At 40.2% G+C, this 19,995-nt stretch overlaps 1 protein-coding gene across 2 annotated transcripts in view; it reads right to left on the bottom strand.

Moving 5' to 3' along the window:
• Positions 1-19,995, bottom strand: part of LOC133638490 (transmembrane protein 132C-like) — a 111,926-nt gene that overhangs the window by 23,839 nt on the left and 68,092 nt on the right. The window lies entirely within an intron of this gene.

The raw sequence follows: 19,995 nt of genomic DNA, 5'->3' as shown, positions 1-19,995 counted from the left end.
TTGTAAACTCCAAGTTTTGTTTGACAGAACTTTTAGGTGTGGCAAAAGTCACAATATCACACAATGCCACTGAACTGTACTTACTACAAGCAAGCAACCATATTTTGCTCAACTGTGAGCGAGTGTATGTCTGTGTGTGTGTGTGTGTGAGTGTGTGTGTGTGTGTGTGCGTGTTTGTGTGTGTGCTGATAACGTTTAAACAGATGCTTCCACCCGTGGTGTGTCGAGGGGGTGGAATCTAACCCCACTCAAAGGCAGAACGATTTGGCGCAGTGTTTTTCAAACTGTGGTACACGCGTATCACTCGGGCTCCATCTAGTGGTAACGCCAAATAATTGCTCAATTCATGGTCCAATTAATCAAAAACCAACACAGAACATTAAAAAATGTGATACAAAAACACACAACTTGCCCACTGAACTATGTGGATATTTAAAAAAAATGTCTGATAGTACCATACATAATTCAAAAATACACTAATATCACCCGTTTACTAGGCCTGATGGGTAATATGCAAAACACTTTCCATACTTTGACATGCTTGAGGGACATCGATAGAAAATGGATGGATGGCTAGATATTTCTGATGGATTACAACATTTTAAAGGAGTTTGTCAGGGAAGTAAACATGGTAGGAATGATTCACATACTCTTAATATTCAATGTTTTATCGTTTATACTTCATATTGTAGTTGCGGACAATCTTATCCGGCGCACATCTTGGGGGAGCAATCTTTCATTTTAGTTACATTATATATATTTTTTACGCGTGCCTGCCAACACAAGAACAGGCGCATTCCTCTGTTTTGAATGTTTTTTCAATCAATCAATCAATCAATGTTTATTTATATAGCCCTAAATCACAAGTGTCTTAAAGGGCTGCACAAGCCACAACGACGTCCTCGGTTCAGAGCCCACATAAGGGCAAGGAAAAACTCACAAACCAGTGGGATGTCAATGTGAATGACTATGAGAAACCTTGGAGAGGACCGCAGATGTGGGTGACCCCCCCGACCCCCCATCTAGGGGAGACCGGATGCAATGGACGTCGAGTGGGTCTAGCATAATATTGTGAGAGTCCAGTCCATAGTGGATCTAATATAATAGTGAGAGTCCAGTCCATAGTGGGGCCAGCAGGAGACCATCCCGTGCGGAGAAGGGTCAGCAGCGCAGAGATATCCCCAACCGATGCACAGGCGAGCAGTCCACCCCGGGTCCCGACTCTGGACAGCCAGCACTTCACACTTCAGTCCCACCATCTTTTGTTATTCTACCATGATTATAGTTCTACTCAGTCCAAGTCATTTATTTGTTGTGAAAATACTCTTAAAGGCACACTGTGTAATATTTTCAATTATTATGTTGCCAGCAAGAGAGTGGATTTTAATGGAGGACCTAATCTGTTTAATTGTATCCATCCATCCATCTATTTTCTACCGCTTGTCCCTCTCGGGGTCATGGGGGGTGGCGAGAGCTTATCGCAGGGTACACCCTGGACAAGTCGCCACCTCATCTCAGCTGTTTAAATTTAAATAAAGTTTTATAAATTTTACAATTTTGCTTTATTAAAGCAGCACTAAAAAACGTTTCAACCTACCTAAAATATTTTCATAACTTTTGGGAAGATACATCAACTTGACACCTCTACCCATGAGGCCTCTATCATGGCCTGATGGGTTCCATGTCGCTTCCACTGCCACTAAGCACTAAGCCAGTGGTTCTTAACCTTGTTGGAGGTACCGAACCCCACCAGTTTCATATGCGCATTCACCGAACCCTTCTCTTGTGAAAAATAAAATGTTGTTTTTTTCAAATTCAAGACAAAGTTATTTGTTGTTGGTAACACTTTAATATGGGGAACATATTCTAATTAACAAAGACTTAATTTAGAGTTATTTGGTTAGGGTTAGGGTTAGAGGGTTAGGGCCAGGGTTAGAGGGTTAGGGTTATAATAAGGCCATGCCGATTAAGGCATTAATAAGTACTTAATAATGACTAGTTAAGAGCCAATATGCTACTAATTTGCATGTTAATAAGCAACTAATTAATGGTGAATATGTTCCCCATACTAAAGTGTTACCATGTTTTTTTACTGGAGCACAAATTAACTGTGCATGAACATCACCTTGTTCAAAGAACAAAACCAACACAGTGCATAAACTAACAACAAATTACACACCTGCAAATCGGTGTGACTTCTGCTGTTGCCGTATCCGTAATACGCCTATAGGGAGAAGTTTTTATTTACACAATGAGTCGGGTGTGTTTTGATCTCCGCCGAACCCCTGAGGCCGACTCACCGAACCCCTAGGGTTCGATCGAACCCAGGTTAAGAACCACTGCACTAAGCACTAAGCAAGGGAGGGTGGCAGGAACATTGCCTCACAAAATACTATTAATGTGCAGGCCGCTTTTTTTTCGGCATATGTCACTTCCCCCTTTTCCCATTTGTTACCAAGACGGAAGTTGATGCCAACGCCTACGTGCAATTGCTGCTATCATGGTAGAAGCTGCAAAACAACAACAAAAACGTTTTGTCTAAGGAGACAAAAAAAAGAAAAAGGAAGGCTACCCGGATAAAAAGACATTCAAGGATCAACATTGGCCCGGCTTTCACTCGGTGGCGTTAGCTCGAACAGGAAGAGGGATTTTCGACCGATGCTGCCTTGGCTCTTTTCCTGCTATACTAGTAAGTACCTTTCAATGCTCAAATCAAAATGATAATGCTAATGTTGGCTATCGAAAAATTGCGTAGTAGCAATAAATACCCACCGACGTGATAGTTCGCAGTTCCAAACAAACTCAAAAGTACTGTACAAAGAAAAAAACTATGCAATGACTGCAAACTGCAATTATAAAGTTTGAGTAAAATACATACTTGCCAACCCTCCCGTTTTTAGCGGGAGAATCCCGGTATTCAGCGCCTCTCCCGACAACCTCCCGGCAGAGATTTTCTCCCGACAAACTCCCGGTATTCAGCCGGAGCTGGAGGCCACACCCCCTCCAGCTTAATGCGGACCTGAGACTGAGTGGGGACAGCCTGTTCTCACGTCCGCTTTCCCACAATATAAACAGCTTGCCTGCCCAATGACGTCATAACATCTAGGGCTTTTAGAGAGTAGAGTGGACAACTGCGCACACAACAAGGAGACGAAGCAGAAGAACAAGGAAATTACAGACATGGCGACGCCGTCGACGAGCAAGATGAAGAAATACGCTTGCAAGTTCCAAAACGAATGGAAACAAGAATTTCAGTTCATACAGGACAGTTCGAAGGGGAAGGTGTATGTTGCCTGTAAATATGTAGAACAGACTTCTCCATTGAACACGGTGGCCGAAATGATATACTCATCATGAACGGAGAAGTTAAACAGGACAATACTGCCATCTAATGGATAGCCACCGGAACACTGAAATTCAAGTATTTCTTTTATGTAAATAAAATAAATATATATATATATATATATATACATATATATATATATATATATATATATATATATATATATATATATATATATATATATATATATATATATATATATATATATATATATATAGCTAGAATTCACTGAAAGTCAAGTATTTCATACATATATATATATATATATATATATATATATATATATATATAATATATATATATATATATATATATATATATATATATATATATATATATATATATACTGTATATATATATATATATATATATATATATATGAAATACTCGAGTTGGTGAATTCTAGCTGTAAATAACCACGCCCCCCGCCCCCAACCACACCCCTCCACCCCCGACCAAGCCCCCCCCCCCACCCCCTACCCCCACCTCCCGATATTGGAGGTCTCAAGGTTGGCAAGTATGGTAAAATATGTAGGTTCCTGCTGTGGAAAGATAAGTCATACTGAATCATTGTGGTATTATCGAGTCAGTTTGTATGTACCAGACAGTAGTTTCTGATGATTTACGATGCTATGCGCGGGTTCTCATGGGAAATGTGGTCTTCCTTCAGGCAAAACACTACCGCTATGGTCCGCTGGCGCCGCCAAAATCAACCAAAACGGACATTTTTGAAGTGGGGCTTTAAAGAGGAAATTTTATTTTGCACCAACTGTTGCAAGTTGTCTGATATACTGTAATAGCCCAAAGCTTTGCAGTATTGTTTAATGTCAGCAATTACTTTACAAGAAGATTCACTGCATACTTGGTGGTGGTAACCGTGATAAACTACTATAGTAACTACTAGCTGCTCCTGGGATAGACTGACTTTTATATGGGTGCCACCCCTGCAGAACTACGTGCCACCTCTGTGTCACCCCTGAAAAAAACTGGCTATAACACGTGAGCAGCGATAACAGTGATTTAAGTTTGTATATAAAACCATCCATCCATTTTCTACCGCTTGCCCTTCTCTGGGTCGCGGGGGTGCTGGAACCTATCCCAGCTACACTCGAGCGAAAGGCGGGGTACTTCCTAGACAAGCCTCCACCTCATCGCAGGGCCAACAAAGACAGACAATATTCACACACTAGGGCCAATTTAGTGTTACCAATCAACCTATCCCCAGGTGCATGTCTTTGGAAGTGGGAGGAAGCCGGAGTACTCGGAGGGAACCTACACAGTCACGGGGAGGGAATGCAAACTCCACACAGAAAGACCCTGAAAAAAATAGATCAAGCCCAGGACCTTCGTATTGTGAGGCACACACACTAACACCGTGCTGCACCTGCATATACATGTAATACCAAATTGAAGAGGGAAGTTTGCCAAACATGATAAACATGTAAAAATACTGTACAACCTCTTGAACCTGCGATGAAGCCCGATTTTCGGGGAAACTCGCCAAAAGGCTGTCATATGGACCTGCGCGTGCCATCAAATACACAAAACCCACACGCACGCAGACACGCACACACAACAAATATTTTTTTTTGTCACACAGCACGGCGCTGATTAGAACGTAGCTAATATTGTTGGGGGTTCTTATCATTTGTCTGACAAGCAAGTACTGTAATCACAGACAACAGCGTGGATCTACGTAGCTATTGTCAACAACTCCTACGGAAACAACTTACGTATTGTATGTAACTGCGCCATAGCTTACACATCATTCCCAGTCATTCCTAGGGAGGTGTTTAGGGCACGTCCGACCGGTAGGAGGCCACGGGGAAGACCCAGGACACATTGGGAAGACTATGTCTCCCGGCTGGCCTGGGAACGCCTCGGGATCCCCCGGGAAGAGCTGGACGAAGTGGCTGGGGAGAGGGAAGTCTGGGTTTCCCTGCTTAGGCTGCTGCCCCCGCGACCCAACCTCGGATAAGCGGAAGAAGATGGATGGATGGATGGATATATATATATATATATATATATATATATATATATATATATATATATATGTCCTTACGCAACATCACCAGAATGATTGACAATTAGGAGGACCAATAGTCAACATGATCCACAACATCCTCTAGTATACCTTTAAGTCTTTCATATATATATATATATATATATATATATATATACATATATATATATATATATATATATATATATATATATATATATATATATATATATATATATATATATATATATATATATATATATATATATATATATATATATATATATATATATATATATATATATATATGTATATATATGTACAGTGTATATATACAGTGTATATATATATATATATATGTATGTATGTATATATATATATATATATATATATATATATTTATACTGTATATATATGTATGTATGTATATATATATATATATATATATATATATATATATATATATATATATATATATATATATATATATATATATATATATATATATATATATATATATATTTATATACTGTATATATATGTATGAAAGACTTAATATGTATATATATATATATATATATATATAAGAAAAACCCAGACACCAGGTAAAGTCTGTAAACACAATGTCACTGTGCAAACCCATGTTTGTTGTTGTACTGAACACAGATTGAAAATAAACCAACTGAAATAATAATAATAACAACCAATAATTTCTAAGTCTTTGTTAGCCGTTTGTGAAGTTTTGTGCTCGTGCGCTACGTTCGCTCGCATCCTGTGCATTTCCTGGGAGCTAAGCCCCCCTTGTCCTTAAAAGCTAGTGACGCCCCTGCCTTTAGGTGAAGGCTAATTAGCTTTTAGCGTAACATTAGCTCATCGGTGTGCGTGTGCATGCGTGCGTGCGTGTGTGTTACGGACAGCAAAGCCCTGTCTGTCTGAGAGAAATAATAATAATAATAATGTAACTGCATCATAAAGCCTACATGAACTCCATAGTGTTCGGGGATGAATAGTCTCTCCTATTGCTATTGTACTATTTTTTCAGCTATAGTTAAAAGTTAAAGTTAAAGTACCAATGATAGTCATAAACACACACGAGGTGTGGCGAAATTATTCTCTGCATTTGACCCATCACCCTTGATCATCCCTGGGAGGTGAGGGGTGCAGTGAGTAGCAGTGGTGGCCGCGCCCGGGAATCATTTTTGGTGATTTAACCCCCAATTCCAACCCTTGATGCTACATTAATCATTAGTAATGTAGCAGCCTAGTTTTGAATGGCAGGGTCCCTGCTTTCACATGTTGATAAAAATATAACATTTACATAATAAAAATCAACTACAGGCTTCCCAAATGCTGAAATAAATTAGGCATGATGAGTTGAGCATGTCAGCATGTGGCCCCACTTTTAACTCTTTTTTTCAAACGCTTATTGCAAACGCTTACTTACAGTAAGTCATTAATTTGACTTAGTCATTATTTTGTCTTAGTAAGTCAATATTTACTAAGTCAAAATAATTACATACTTAGTATCTCAGGTAACCAAGACTGTTTTGTGTTTAGTTTTTACTTTACGGAAAAACTATCGAGATATATATCGCATATTGCCATTCAGCATACGGAGCGGAAAACACAACCAAAAATTGTAGGCTTCTTCACGCGACGAAGCCGGCCTACTTCACCACAGTCTGTAGTCTATTGCCCCGTCCGTCCGTCCGTCCGTCCCGGGCGACGAGAGACAACACCTTGACTATCAAATTATCTGGGGGAAACACTGATCAGTGGTACTTTAACTTTAACAATGGCTGTTTCTTAGGAATCAAAGTATATCTATATTGTATAATATTAAAGCAATCATTTGCACAAAAATAAAAGATGTACTAATTACAATATTAAGAGAAACGATCAGAGAGACGTCAGTTTGCTAAAGCATTAATTACAACGACCTTTAGCTAACAGTCTCAGCAACGTTTTCAACATCTCTCTCTCTCTCTCTCTCTCTCTCTCTCTCTCTCTCTCTCCCTCTCTCTCTCGCTCTCTGCTGACTTCTACACTCTTGTTTCAAAGACACAACTTTTAAAATTTGAGAAGACTCATTACTGTATTTTCCAGGCCATAGGGAGCACCGGATTATAAGGCACACTGCTGATGAATGGTCTATTTGTGATCTTTTTTTATATAGTAGGCTTTTTTATCTTTTTTCATATATTAGGCGCGTTAAAGGAGTCATATTATTATTATTTTTTTCTAAATGGAAAACACTTCCTTGTGGTCTACCTAACATGTAATGGTGGTTATTTGGTCAAAATGTTGCATAGATTATGTTTTACAGATCATCTTCAAGCCGCTTTCTGACAGTCGCTTCCGGATGCGTCGTTTTGTGTCTTATTTACGTGGCTCACTTTCGGCAGCGTCTTCTACCCGTCATCTTTGTTGTAGCGGTGTAGCGTACAAGGAGTGGAAGAAGTGTCAAAAGATGGAGCTAACTGTTTTAATGACATTCAGACTTTACTTAAATCAATAACGTAACAGCATCTCCTCATCCGGAAACAACCACACCGGAATTGTGTCCCGTGAAAAAACTGTCCAACCGGAACTCTAATAACTAAAGTTCCTTGGGTGAATAATGTAAACTCCCTACACCGGTATGTTTTAGCGCTTTCATGGCGAGTTTACTGACAGATATACAGGTAAGTAAGAATTTACACTACTTTATATTAGAAATGGCAACAGCGGAAAATTAATGTCACATAACAAGAAGATAGAGAAAAAGAAGAACCTTATCAACTAAGGCGTCGGTGCGGTCGCGCGCAATTTTTTAGGATTTACGCAGATCCCAAATACAGCAGGTACCAGAAGATAAGAAAAGTTTCTTTTGCATAATATTGCGAAACAAAACGCCAGATAATATGTCTTACCTTATACACACACCATAATAATACTCGTATGTTGACGCACAGTACAATCCATTGAGTGGTGCGGCTTCATAGCTTACCAAAGTCGTACTAAAATATGTTGATAGATTTTTGAGCGCCGTGTGTAATGTTCTATATTTTCAATGGAACATTTAAAATGTTGGTGTAGTTTACTTAAGACCATCATAGTGCAGGCTAAACTTGTCTCTTATGTTTGACTGCCATCTACTGGTCACACTTATCATTACACCATGTACCAAATAAAATAGCTTCAAAGTGGGTGAGCTCAACCAAACGTATTCCTTATATTAGGCGCACCAAGTTATAAGGCGCACTGTCAAGTTTTGAGGAAAAAAACAAAAAAACATTTAAGTGCGCCTTATGGTCCGGAAAATACGGTAAATATATCTGCCCAAATTATTGGTATCGGATTGGTATCGCTGATACCAGCCTGAAATTGACTCGGTATCGTATCGGGAAGAAAATCAAAGGTATTGCACATCACTATGGTCTAGGTTTCACTTCTACTTGCTCTAATATTTCAACTGTTGCAACAAAACAACTTCCTGCAAAAGGATCAAATCAGTGTCTGTCCCGACTCCAAAAAGTCACACGAATGACAAGGCAAAGCAACGTCGTTATCAATTACATCAAAAGCACTCTTTTCCTCAAGCATCTTATCATCCATTTTTGTGTTGAAGTGTTTGTTCAGATTCTGCATGATGATTTTTTCTTCCGGCACACTTTTTCCTCAAGTCGCACACAATTATCTCCATAATTTTAATCTGAGTCACCTGTTTTCTTTTGCCTTCCTTTTTCCTTTAGTTTTTTTGTTTCTGCCTGCTATTTGACACTCTCCTCATCAGGTGGTCGGGGTGGGGTGCGAGGGAGGGAGTTTGACGTCGGGGTTGATGGTGACAGTGTCCATTAGGTCTAATGAGGCACAGTCGGTCGAGCATGAAAACGGGTTGACAGGTTAACACGCTGTGGTCCAATCGCTTGGCTCAGCATCCCTTTCACATCTCCTAAATCGACATCTGCGAGGGGGGACAGCGATCTAAACGGAGGTGACATTTATGGCTCACAACCCACACATGAGATCAGGTCATGTTGAAAGCACCACGTGAAGGCTCACAGCAAGGAGTCAAGGGTTTAATTTGGCCCTTAGTTTGGGTAAATGTAGCACATTTCCATACAAGTGACATTATGTATTTGTGATTTGTTCTATTGTTTTGTACCTATGCTCTCATGTAACCTTCGATTGTAGAGGTGTAGGGGGCTGTATTTCTGTTAGAGTGCCTTAGCAATTAGGTATTTCAATAAAATAGTACAAAATTAATATGTCTGAAGTAGGGGTGTAACGATTTGTTTTAACAATTTCTTTTGATTCAGAATTTGTGGTTGCTGATATGATTTGGGGAATATATTATTTTTTAGAACAATATGATCCGAAATGTTTCAGTTAGTTGAAATCGATTCAGTAACTTTTCAGCAAAAAAAATTCAACCAGTGTGACAGTGAAATAAACACTCAACTCTGCGGAAGAAGTTTCCTATATTCCTGTTACTTCTTGTGGGAGGATTCACTATAAATTAATTATGGATTATTCATTTACTTGCAAACAAGCAAGTGAACGATGTATTCACATCTTATTTGAATAAAGTGCATGCAATATTTTAGTTTGAATTAACGAGGAAACCTATTTAATACGTGATAAATGGATTATTTTTATTCACATTTTCAACATTCAAGACATTTTCAGTAAGTACAGTAACCAACATTTTACCAGTAGGTTTACCTGCTACTTCTGCTCTTGTTCTTCAGCATATCATATTCATATAAAAAATATAGTGCAATCAACATCTCTTCAGGTTGAATTAGCAGCATACATACCTGAGAAATTAAGTGCAAACAAATCTTTACAGGTTAAATGAGCAGTGGTTTTACCTGCTACTATTCTCATTTTAATAAACACGAAACATCACAAAGACGTAATGGAAGTGACAGCGTACAAGTTTTGGCGAAAGACGGACCAAATGGTCGAGGGTGCAATGAACAAAGTTGGAAACGTAAGTAAAGTGTGACCACTTTTTCAGTCATAAATAACTAACTTTTTCAATAATACTAATATAGCGAACTTGCTCCGCTGTTACTTCTGTTTTGTCCGTCGCATCCTCTATGGTTGAAAGTTAAGTTGTGGCTTTATATTATTGTGTTGTGTCGATTTTATTTGTTGTGGCTTTTGCAATCGTGCTGAAGCTGAACGTTTTTGTGTTGTAATTAGTGATATTGTCTTGTGGCATTTGCATTTGGTACAACCTTTCTCGACCAATTTAGTTTTGATGACGTCACCGACGGGGAGACAGACAGACAGTTAACGTCTTTATCTTTAAAAGTGCTAAACTTCATATAAATACACACTGTACGTATGTTCACTGCTACTAGTTCACCACAATAATGGAGGCATTACAGATTGACAGCACAAAAAGTCCACTTACACCTGCATTAATACATTTGTGTCGACTGCATTCAAATAGAAATAACATTTAAAAATGTTGAGCTTCAGTAAAAAAACAACATAATTAAGTCAATATCATTATTTACAATCAGTGTGAGACATTCTGCAGCTGCAGTCAAATTAAAATGCCTAATTACCAAGCTAAACAGTGTTCTGTTAAAGGGGAACTGCACATTTTTTGGGGAATTTTGCTTTTGGTTCACAACCCTCGTGAAAGACAATAACAAAGACAATAACAATTCTAATCTGCTCGTTCCAGGTGGCTAGCAATGCAGCTAATAGGATGCAATCCAAAAACCTGCCATCAATACTGCATGTATATTCCACAACTTGTATATAACCAAGTGGTAGCAACATTGTTATTGAAAGAACAAACACTAAGGAACAGTTTTTCTAGCATAGTAACACATCGCCTTGTTATGGTATGCTACAGAATTAAACGTAAGATAGCTTCTGCGTCAGCGGCTGGATCGATTGTGAGTTTGCAGTGCACAACACAATGCGATAGGACACAAATCTATACTGACTGAAAATCATGAACAATCATATTACAGTATCGGTAAGGTATTAGCCCACATATGCTGCTGACCCGTCTCCGCTCGGGACGGTTTCCTGCTGACCCCACTATGGACTGGACTTTCGCTGATATGTTGGATCCACTATGGACTGGACTTTCACAATATTATGTCAGACCCACCCACTCGACATCCATTGCTTTCGGTCTCCCCTAGAGGGGGGGGGGGGTTGTTACCCACATATGCGGTCCTCTCCAAGGTTTCTCATAGTCATTCACATCGACGTCCCACTGGGGTGAGTTTTTCCTTGCCCATATGTGGGCTCTGTACCGAGGATGTCGTTGTGGCTTGTGCAGCCCTTTGAGACACTTGTGATTTAGGGCCATATAAATAAACATTGATTGATTGATTGATTGATATAATGTTTTGTTTGCAGACAGCTAACTCGACAGTGTATTCTGTTGCAATAACAGGTATGATGAGCTGCATGTATCATGATTAGGGCTGTCAAAGTTAACGCAATAATAACATGTTAACTATCATTTCCTTTCTCTGCGATAATTTTTTTAATGCGTGATTAACTTGCATATGCCTTGACTCCTTTTTGACCCTCAGCCTGTTCCGTAGTGTGGTGATATGTAATTGCGTCCAGTTACTGTGCAGCCACAAGCAGGGCAAATAGTGAGCATAAATGCACAAGAAAAGTGGGACATTATAGAAGCCTCAGGTCCAAAACCATGATAAGTCGTTCTAAGGACAAGACAAGAAAATATAATCTTCAATCGCCGTGAGTCCACATCGTTGGAACGAATGGTGCTGGTGAGCTTTATACGCTTGTAGAGAGGAGAGCTTCACGCCCGTGTTCACATTACAATTAGCTACATTTATAACATAAGATGTAGATTGTTACTTAAACTGCTTTAGTACGATGGAATAAAAGCTCAGCAGAAAAAAAAGACAGTGGAGAGGAAGTCTAAAGTGAATTTAATCGGAGACTTTTGTCACAATACGTAGAGTTTTCTCTTACCAATCTCACACATCCGGCTTCACAATATTAGCGCTATGCTTTACATCGGGTCTAACCAACAAAACAAGTAAAAATCGTCTATCATGCTTTGTCAAAAATGATTTGTAATGTTATTCTGTGATATGTCTACTTAAATACATGCTTTTCTGCAGATTAAAATAAAGTGTACTGTAATAGCGGCGGCAATATGAAGGCGGTAGACTGTCTTTGAACAAGTCAGCCTTTTGTTTATGTTCACAAATAGCAATGTCGAACTCAATAAGCAGAAGAACGCGACACACACACGACGGCTTCATCCTTGAACACTTTCTCTTTCTCGTCTTCTTCTTCGCTACACTACTGCCCTCTGCAGCCCCCATCGGGTAATTGCAGTTCACTGCACAGTACTACCATTCTACCGCTTGTCCCTTTCGGGATCGCGGGGGGTGCTGGGGCTTATCTAAGCTATTACCATCGTTACAGTAATCAATTACCATCGTTACAGTAATGTTTTATAACCTGTTTGACAAATACATTTATTAATAAAAACAGAAGGTTACATTTAATACATTTACCAACATGTAATGTAAAGAATATCAGAAGCATTTTTTTCAGGTAGAAAAAATGACATTTTACATTACCCAACATCCTTGAGATTCAAAGCATGATCATAACTTGTGTTAATAATGTGTGAAACTAGTATTTAAACATAGTCCTACTCCTCGTAATGCAAGTGCTTCTACAGGAGGAATACAAATTCTGTATTTCTACAAAATACAATATCTGGCAGAGACACCAACACACTGCAGGATAAAAAAAAAAAAAACTATTTCGAAGGGTGTTTGTCCTTTTTTGTTGAGCCGTTTAAAAAGTATGTTTAAAAATATTTAATTAAAGCAAATTAATTGTCCTTTGTGGTATTAAAACTTGAAGATCATCTGTCTAGGGAACACCTACTAATTATGAAAAATTATTTTGATGTGATTTAATCGTGATTCATTTTGAGTTAAAGGCCTACTGAAACCCACTACTACCGACCACGCAGTCTGATAGTTTATATATCAATGATGAAATCTTAACATTGCAACACATGCCAATACGGCCGGGTTAGATTAGTAAAGTGCAATTTTAAATTTCCCGCAAAATATCCTGCTGAAAACGTCTCGGTATGATGACGTTTGCGCGTGACGTCACGGATTGTAGCGGACATTTTGGGACATCATTGTGGCCAGCTATTAAGTCGTCTGTTTTCATCGCAAAATTCCACAGTATTCTGGACATCTGTGTTGGTGAATCTTTTGCAATTTGTTTAATGAACAATGAAGACAGCAAAGAAGAAAGCTGCAGATGGGAAGCGGTGTATTAGCGGGCGGCTGCAGCAACACAAACACGTAGCTGGTGTTTCATTGTTTACATTCCCGAACGATGACAGTCAAGCTTTACCATTGGCCTGTGGAGAACTGGGACAACAGAGACTCTTACCAGGAGGACTTTGAGTTGGATACGCATGCTTGTGGAGAACTGGGACAACAGAGACTCTTACCAGGAGGACTTTGAGTTGGATACGCGCTACCGTGAGTACGCAGCTGCGGCTTCCAAACATTTGATCGCTTGCCCGTACGTGCGTGCTGCTATGTGCATGTCACGTACGTAACTTTGGGGAAATATATGTGCTGTATGAACTTTGCGGAGGTGAACGGTACTTTGGGCTGTGGGATTGAGTGTGTTGTGCGGGTGTTTGATTTGTATTGGCGGGTTATATGGACGGGAGGGGGGAGGTGTTTGTTATGCGGGATTAATTTGTGGCATATTAAATATAAGCCTGGTTGTGTTGTGGCTAATAGAGTATATATATGTCTTGTGTTTATTTACTGTTTTAGTCATTCCCAGCTGAATATCAGGTCCCACCCGTCACTTACAGTATCTTCCCTATCTGAATTGCTTCCACTGCCCTCGAATCCTTCAGTCTCACTTTCCTCATCCACAAATCTTTCATCCTCGCTCAAATTAATGGGGTAATCGTCGCTTTCTCGGTCCGAATCGCTCTCGCTGCTGGTGGCCATGATTGTAAACAATGGGCAGATGTGAGGCGCTCCACAACCTGTGTCGTCACGCTACTTCCGGTACAGGCCAGGCTTTTTTATCAGCGACCAAAAGTTGCGAACTTTATCGTCGATGTTCTCTACTAAATCCTTTCAGCAAAAATATGGCAATATCGCGAAATGATCAAGTATGACACATAGAATGGACCTGCTATCCCCGTTTAAATAAGAAAATCTCATTTCAGTAGGCCTTTAAATATGGACAAACTGCGATTAATTGCGATTAAATATTTTAATCGTTTGACAGCTCAGTGTGTGATGTCTGTAGGAGTGTTTTCTTGCATATTTGTCTGTACTTTCGTGATGTAATCAAGCTAGTCTCGTTAGCATTAGTGAATATGATAAACGTTTACAAGTGCCTGTGTTAGTTTTATTAACTTACAATGGCATTCTTTTTGTATTGTTTGCATTTTGTAAATTCACCAAAATTTCACCATGGAGTAACTGAGTCTGTTTAGCTGATTGGAGACCTAGCCTCTGCAGTTAGTGGGTCCATGATGATGACTTTTGTTTTGTTTGATCACCCGTTTTACTGCCATGTTACATGGACCGCCTTAAACAAAGTATGTATTTAAACATTTAAAACATATTTTGTACTGGTATATATCTGTGGCTTATAATGTGGTGCGTCTATCCATCCATCCATTTACTACTGCTTGCCCCTCTCTGGGTCGCGGAGGTGCTAGAGCCTATCCCAGCTGCACTCGGGCGGAAGGCGTGTTACACCCTGGACAAGTTGCCACCTCATCACAGGGCCAACGCAGATAGACAGACAACATTCACACTCACATTCACACACTAATATTTGTAAAAAATATTTATTTATTCTGAAATTTGGTGGGTGAAGCTTAAATAATTGTTTTCGAGGGCATTGAAGGCAACATAGGTGACTCCCATTAGCCGCATTTTGCAAGCGTTATTTTTTGGCTTTCGGCAAAATTCCAAAAAAGTGCAGTTCCCTTTTAAATTAATCACGTAATCTTTAATTTTTAAATAGGTGCTCATATAGACAACTTATTGGATTCATGTGTAAAACGTTCCTTGAACATATTAACACAGCCATTGTACTATGTGTTATATACAAGAGCCAACATACACTATCTGCACCAACAAATGCTTTAAATAATAAAAACTAATTTGAAAGGCAAAATGGTGATTTTTGTTCAAATGTAAAGTATTTTCCGATTTAAATGGCAGGACTGTGCATCTCATACAGTAGGTAACTCAGACACTTAAAGCTCCACTAAAAGGGGAACTCCACTTTTTTTGGAATTGTGCCTATTTTTCACAATTATTATGAAAGACATGATCGATGTTTTTTTTTTAATGCATTGTAATTATTTAATAAATTCAATCAAAAGTCCGCTTAAAATGAAGCCTACGGGAGCCATTCAATTCTGCTCACAGAGCCCATGAAAAAAACATCCAAACAACTTCATTAGGTTTTTATACACATGATGTACGTATATATGTAATGTAGTAACGGGCACATTTACAATAACATTTATCATTTACGTATTTTGATCATTTTAAGCATACCTGGCGCGACTGGAGAGAAACAATTTGAGTAGTGACTGGAGCAAGCTTACCTGATGGTTGTAGAAGCTTGTGCAGCTCATATAATGGCAAACAGTGCCATTGAGCATAATCGGTGCATCATTCTAATCCATAACGAGTTCCTGAAGAATGTGATGATACCTGTGGGCGCTGTTGTTGGTCGTCTATGTATTGTTGATGTTGTCACCACCATGCCATCAGTCCGAGCCCGAAGCATTTGACATAAACCAGATTGATTTTGGAGAATCACCCATCCCTAAAGCATGGAGGACAGGGCTACGTCAAAGGTTAGAGGAAAGAGCAGCTGTCTTTTCCCTCGATAAATTTGATGTTGGTTTAAGAGTCGAGCACAGCATTCGCATGTCAGACCAAAGACCATTCCGTGAACGTTCCGGATGCATTGCTCCAGCAGACATCAATGACGTGCGTCGCCACATTCAAAAGTTGCTTGCGGCAGGTATCATCAAGGAGTCTTGAAGCCCCTACGCATCTCTAATTGTCATTGTGAGGAAAAAAGAATGGTGACGTTAGGATGTGCATCGACTATCGCACGCTCAATAGCCGTACCATTCCTGACCAGTATACCACGCCACATATCAATGAAGCATTGGACTGTCTCTCTGGTAACAAGTGGTTTTCCGCCCTCAATTTGAGAAATGGCTACTATCAGATAGGAGGAGAAGGAGAAGGACAAAGAAAAGACAGCCTTCCTTTGTCCCCTAGGCTTCTATCAATTTGAGAGAATGCTCCAAGGCATCACTGGAGTCCCCGCAACTTTTCAATGCTTGGTGGAGAAAGCATTGAAAGCAAAAAAACCTCCTTCAAGTCCTCGTGTATCTGGATGATCTATTTGTGTTTGGGTGAACACTGGAGGACCACAAGGAAAGGTTGCTTAAAGTGCTTGATTGTCTTCAGGAAGTTGGGCTGAATATCTCACTTGACAAAAGTCAATAATGTTGGCCACATCGTCTCTGTGGATGGCTTTGCAGCTGACCCAGACAAGATAGAGACTGTCACCAACTGGCCCAGACATCACAACCTGAAAGCTCTCTGATTCTTCCTCAGCTTTTGTGGGTACTATTGTCGATTGTCCGCACACTCACAGATCTCACCAGAGGTTATGCTCCCACACAGAAAGGGAAAAGCCCCAACAAGGCAAAAAAGAGCCCCTGCCTGGATGAGAAAGAGCCCATTGGTTGCAGATGGGATGAGTCCTGCACAGAGGCATTTGAAAAGATCAAACTTTGCCTTACAAATGCTCCAGTACTGGCTTTCGCGCATTCAAACAAGCCTTGCGTTTTGCATGTGGACGCAAGTCTTAGTGGACTCAGAACAGTTCTCTATCAGGACTAAAAGGACTGAGACCTGTGGCGTTCGCAAGCCGTAAATCAAAACAGAAAGAAACTACCCTATCCAGCAGTTGGAATTTCTCTCTGAAATGGTCAATAGTGGAAAAGTTTATAATTATTTATATGGAGTGCGGTTTACAGTCCGCACTGACAATATTACGCTAACGTCCTTACCACGGCAAAACCCAATGCAACAGGACATTGATGGATGTCTGACCTGTCAGTGTATGATTTGGACGTTATCTATAGACCTGGAAGAAGAAATATTGATGTGAATCTGCTGTCAAGGATGGAGCGGAGTGGCAGAATAGCTCATATTCTGATGTTAAGTCAATCTGCCAGCGTGTCGGTGCTCTTGAGTCCCACAAAGCATCTCCCAAGTATGTGGAACAACTGGGTGTGCCTCCTCAATGTATCCCTGAAGTGTATGTCTACCCAACACGTATGTAGCTGAACATGTGAAATCAAATGTCCAGACCGGAGCTAATAGCAGCCCTAAGTCAAGATGCTGTGTTAAAAGTCACAATGCAAGCAAATAAATCTGGTAAATGGCCTGAAGAGATCAGGTCCAATCCCGAGATGCTGGACATGAAAAGAGACAGTGCAAAACTTGTGATGAAAGATGGACTTCTCTGTTGTGTCAGTACCAGTCAAACTGGAAGGCAAACAAATCAACTACTGCCTACGGAGTTTGGAACAAATGTCCTCAAATCTCTACATGATGACCTTGGCCAGTTTCTTTTGGCCGAAAATGGCCTCAGACGTGGAGCAGTACATAAAAAACTGTGGAGAGTGCGTGCTACAGAAAACTCCAGGCCAACGAGCTGCCACCCTGCACCAGATTGTCAGCAAAAGACCGATGTACCTGATATGCATCGATTTCTTCTGCATGGACTTCTTCTGAGGACATCAGACGTTTAGAAGGGGGAGCGTGTAACCAGCGAAAACTATAATTACACAAGTTTATGTAAATTCACAGTTCATAATACCATGAACATCTAAAAAACAGTTAAACAGCATAAATAAGTTGTATATGTTATAAATAGCTAAAATCATACTACATTTATGGATTAATGTAAGTATCTGTAAACTACAGCCAATCTACTTTATTTCCTTTTATTTTTAAGGGCAAACAGGAAGTGTGTACGCCAGTAAGCTTTGTATTATTGTACGCTCTGTATGTAGGGCAGCACGGTGAAACAGAGGTTAGTGCTTGTGCCTCGCAATATGAAGGTCCTGGGTTCGATCCCCGAGCTTGGGGTCTTTTTGTGTGGAGTTTGCATGTTCTCCCTGTGACTGCGTGGATTCCCTTGGGGTACTCCGGCTTCCTCCCATCTCCAAAGACATGCTCCTGAGGAAAGGTTGATTGGCAACACTAAATTGGCCCTAGTGTGTGAATGTGAGTGTGAATGTTGTCTATCTGTGTTAGCCCTGCGATGAGGTGGCGACTTGTTCAATCAATCAATCAATCAATGTTTATTTATATAGCCCTAAATCACAAGTGTCTCAAAGGGCTGCACAAGCCACAACGACATCCTCGGTACAGAGCCCACATATTCAGGGTATATCTCGCCTTCCGCCCGAGTGCAGCTGGGAAAAGCTTCAGCACCCCCGTTGTGGTGGGTAGAGCAGCCGTGCCAGGAATTTGAGGGTTGCAGTTTCGCTCCCTGCCTCTTGCCATCCAAATCCCTGCCGTTGTGTCCTTAGGCAGGACACTTCACCCTTGCCCCCAGTGCCACTCGCAAAGGTAAATAAATGATGGGTGGTGGTCAGAGGAGCCGTAGGCACAAAGTGGCAGCCACGCTTCCGTTAGTCTACCCCAGGGCAGCTGTGGCTACAAATGTATCTTATTACCACCAGGTGTGAATGTAGAGTGAATGAATGATGGGTTCTCGCTTCTCTGTGAAGCGCTTTGAGTGTCTAGAAAAGCGCTATATAAATATAATCCATTATTATTATTATTATTATTATTATTAAAGCAGTAGTGTTTTGCCTGAAGGAAAACCAAATTCCCATGAGAACCAGCACATAGGGTTTGTCAGTCAGTATATGACTGATACTTTCCACAGTAGGAACCTACATATTTTACTCAAACTTAATATTTGCGATCATCGCATAGTTTTTTTCTTTATACAGTACTTTTGAGTTTGCTATGTGGCTGGTCGTGTCAGCGTGGAACTGCAAACTATCAAGCTGGTGGCTATTCATTGCTATCATGCAAATTTTCAATAGCCAACATTAGCTTTATCATTTTGATTTGAGCATCGAACATTACTTACTATTCCAGCAGGAACAGACTAAAGGCAGCATCAGTTTGAAATCCCTCCTCGTCTTTGAGCTCACGCCAGCAAGTGAAAGGCGGGCCAATGTTAATCCTTGACTATCCTTTTACCCGGGTCGCCTACCTTTTTCTTTTTTTGTCTCCACAGACAAAACTTTTTGTTTCTTTGGTTGTTTTGCAGCTTCTGCCATGATAGCAGTAGCTGCACGTAGGCGTTTGCGTCGACTTCCGTCTGTAGTGGCGCTAATGCACCATTAAGATGGATGCCACAGAAACACAAAGAAGAACAACACTTTCGTCTTTGTAATGCATGCGGAAACGGTGAATGACGTTTGCCGTAAAACAGGTCAGCACATTCGTAGTTTTTTGTGTGGCAGGGTTCCTGCCACCCTCCTCAAAGTTGCTAAGTGCCA

Source organism: Entelurus aequoreus, linkage group LG21 (assembly GCF_033978785.1).
Source record: "Entelurus aequoreus isolate RoL-2023_Sb linkage group LG21, RoL_Eaeq_v1.1, whole genome shotgun sequence".
Taxonomy (NCBI): Eukaryota; Metazoa; Chordata; class Actinopteri; order Syngnathiformes; family Syngnathidae; genus Entelurus; species Entelurus aequoreus.
Note: the sequence above shows the minus strand (reverse complement) of the source record. Positions and strands in the feature narration are given on the sequence as shown.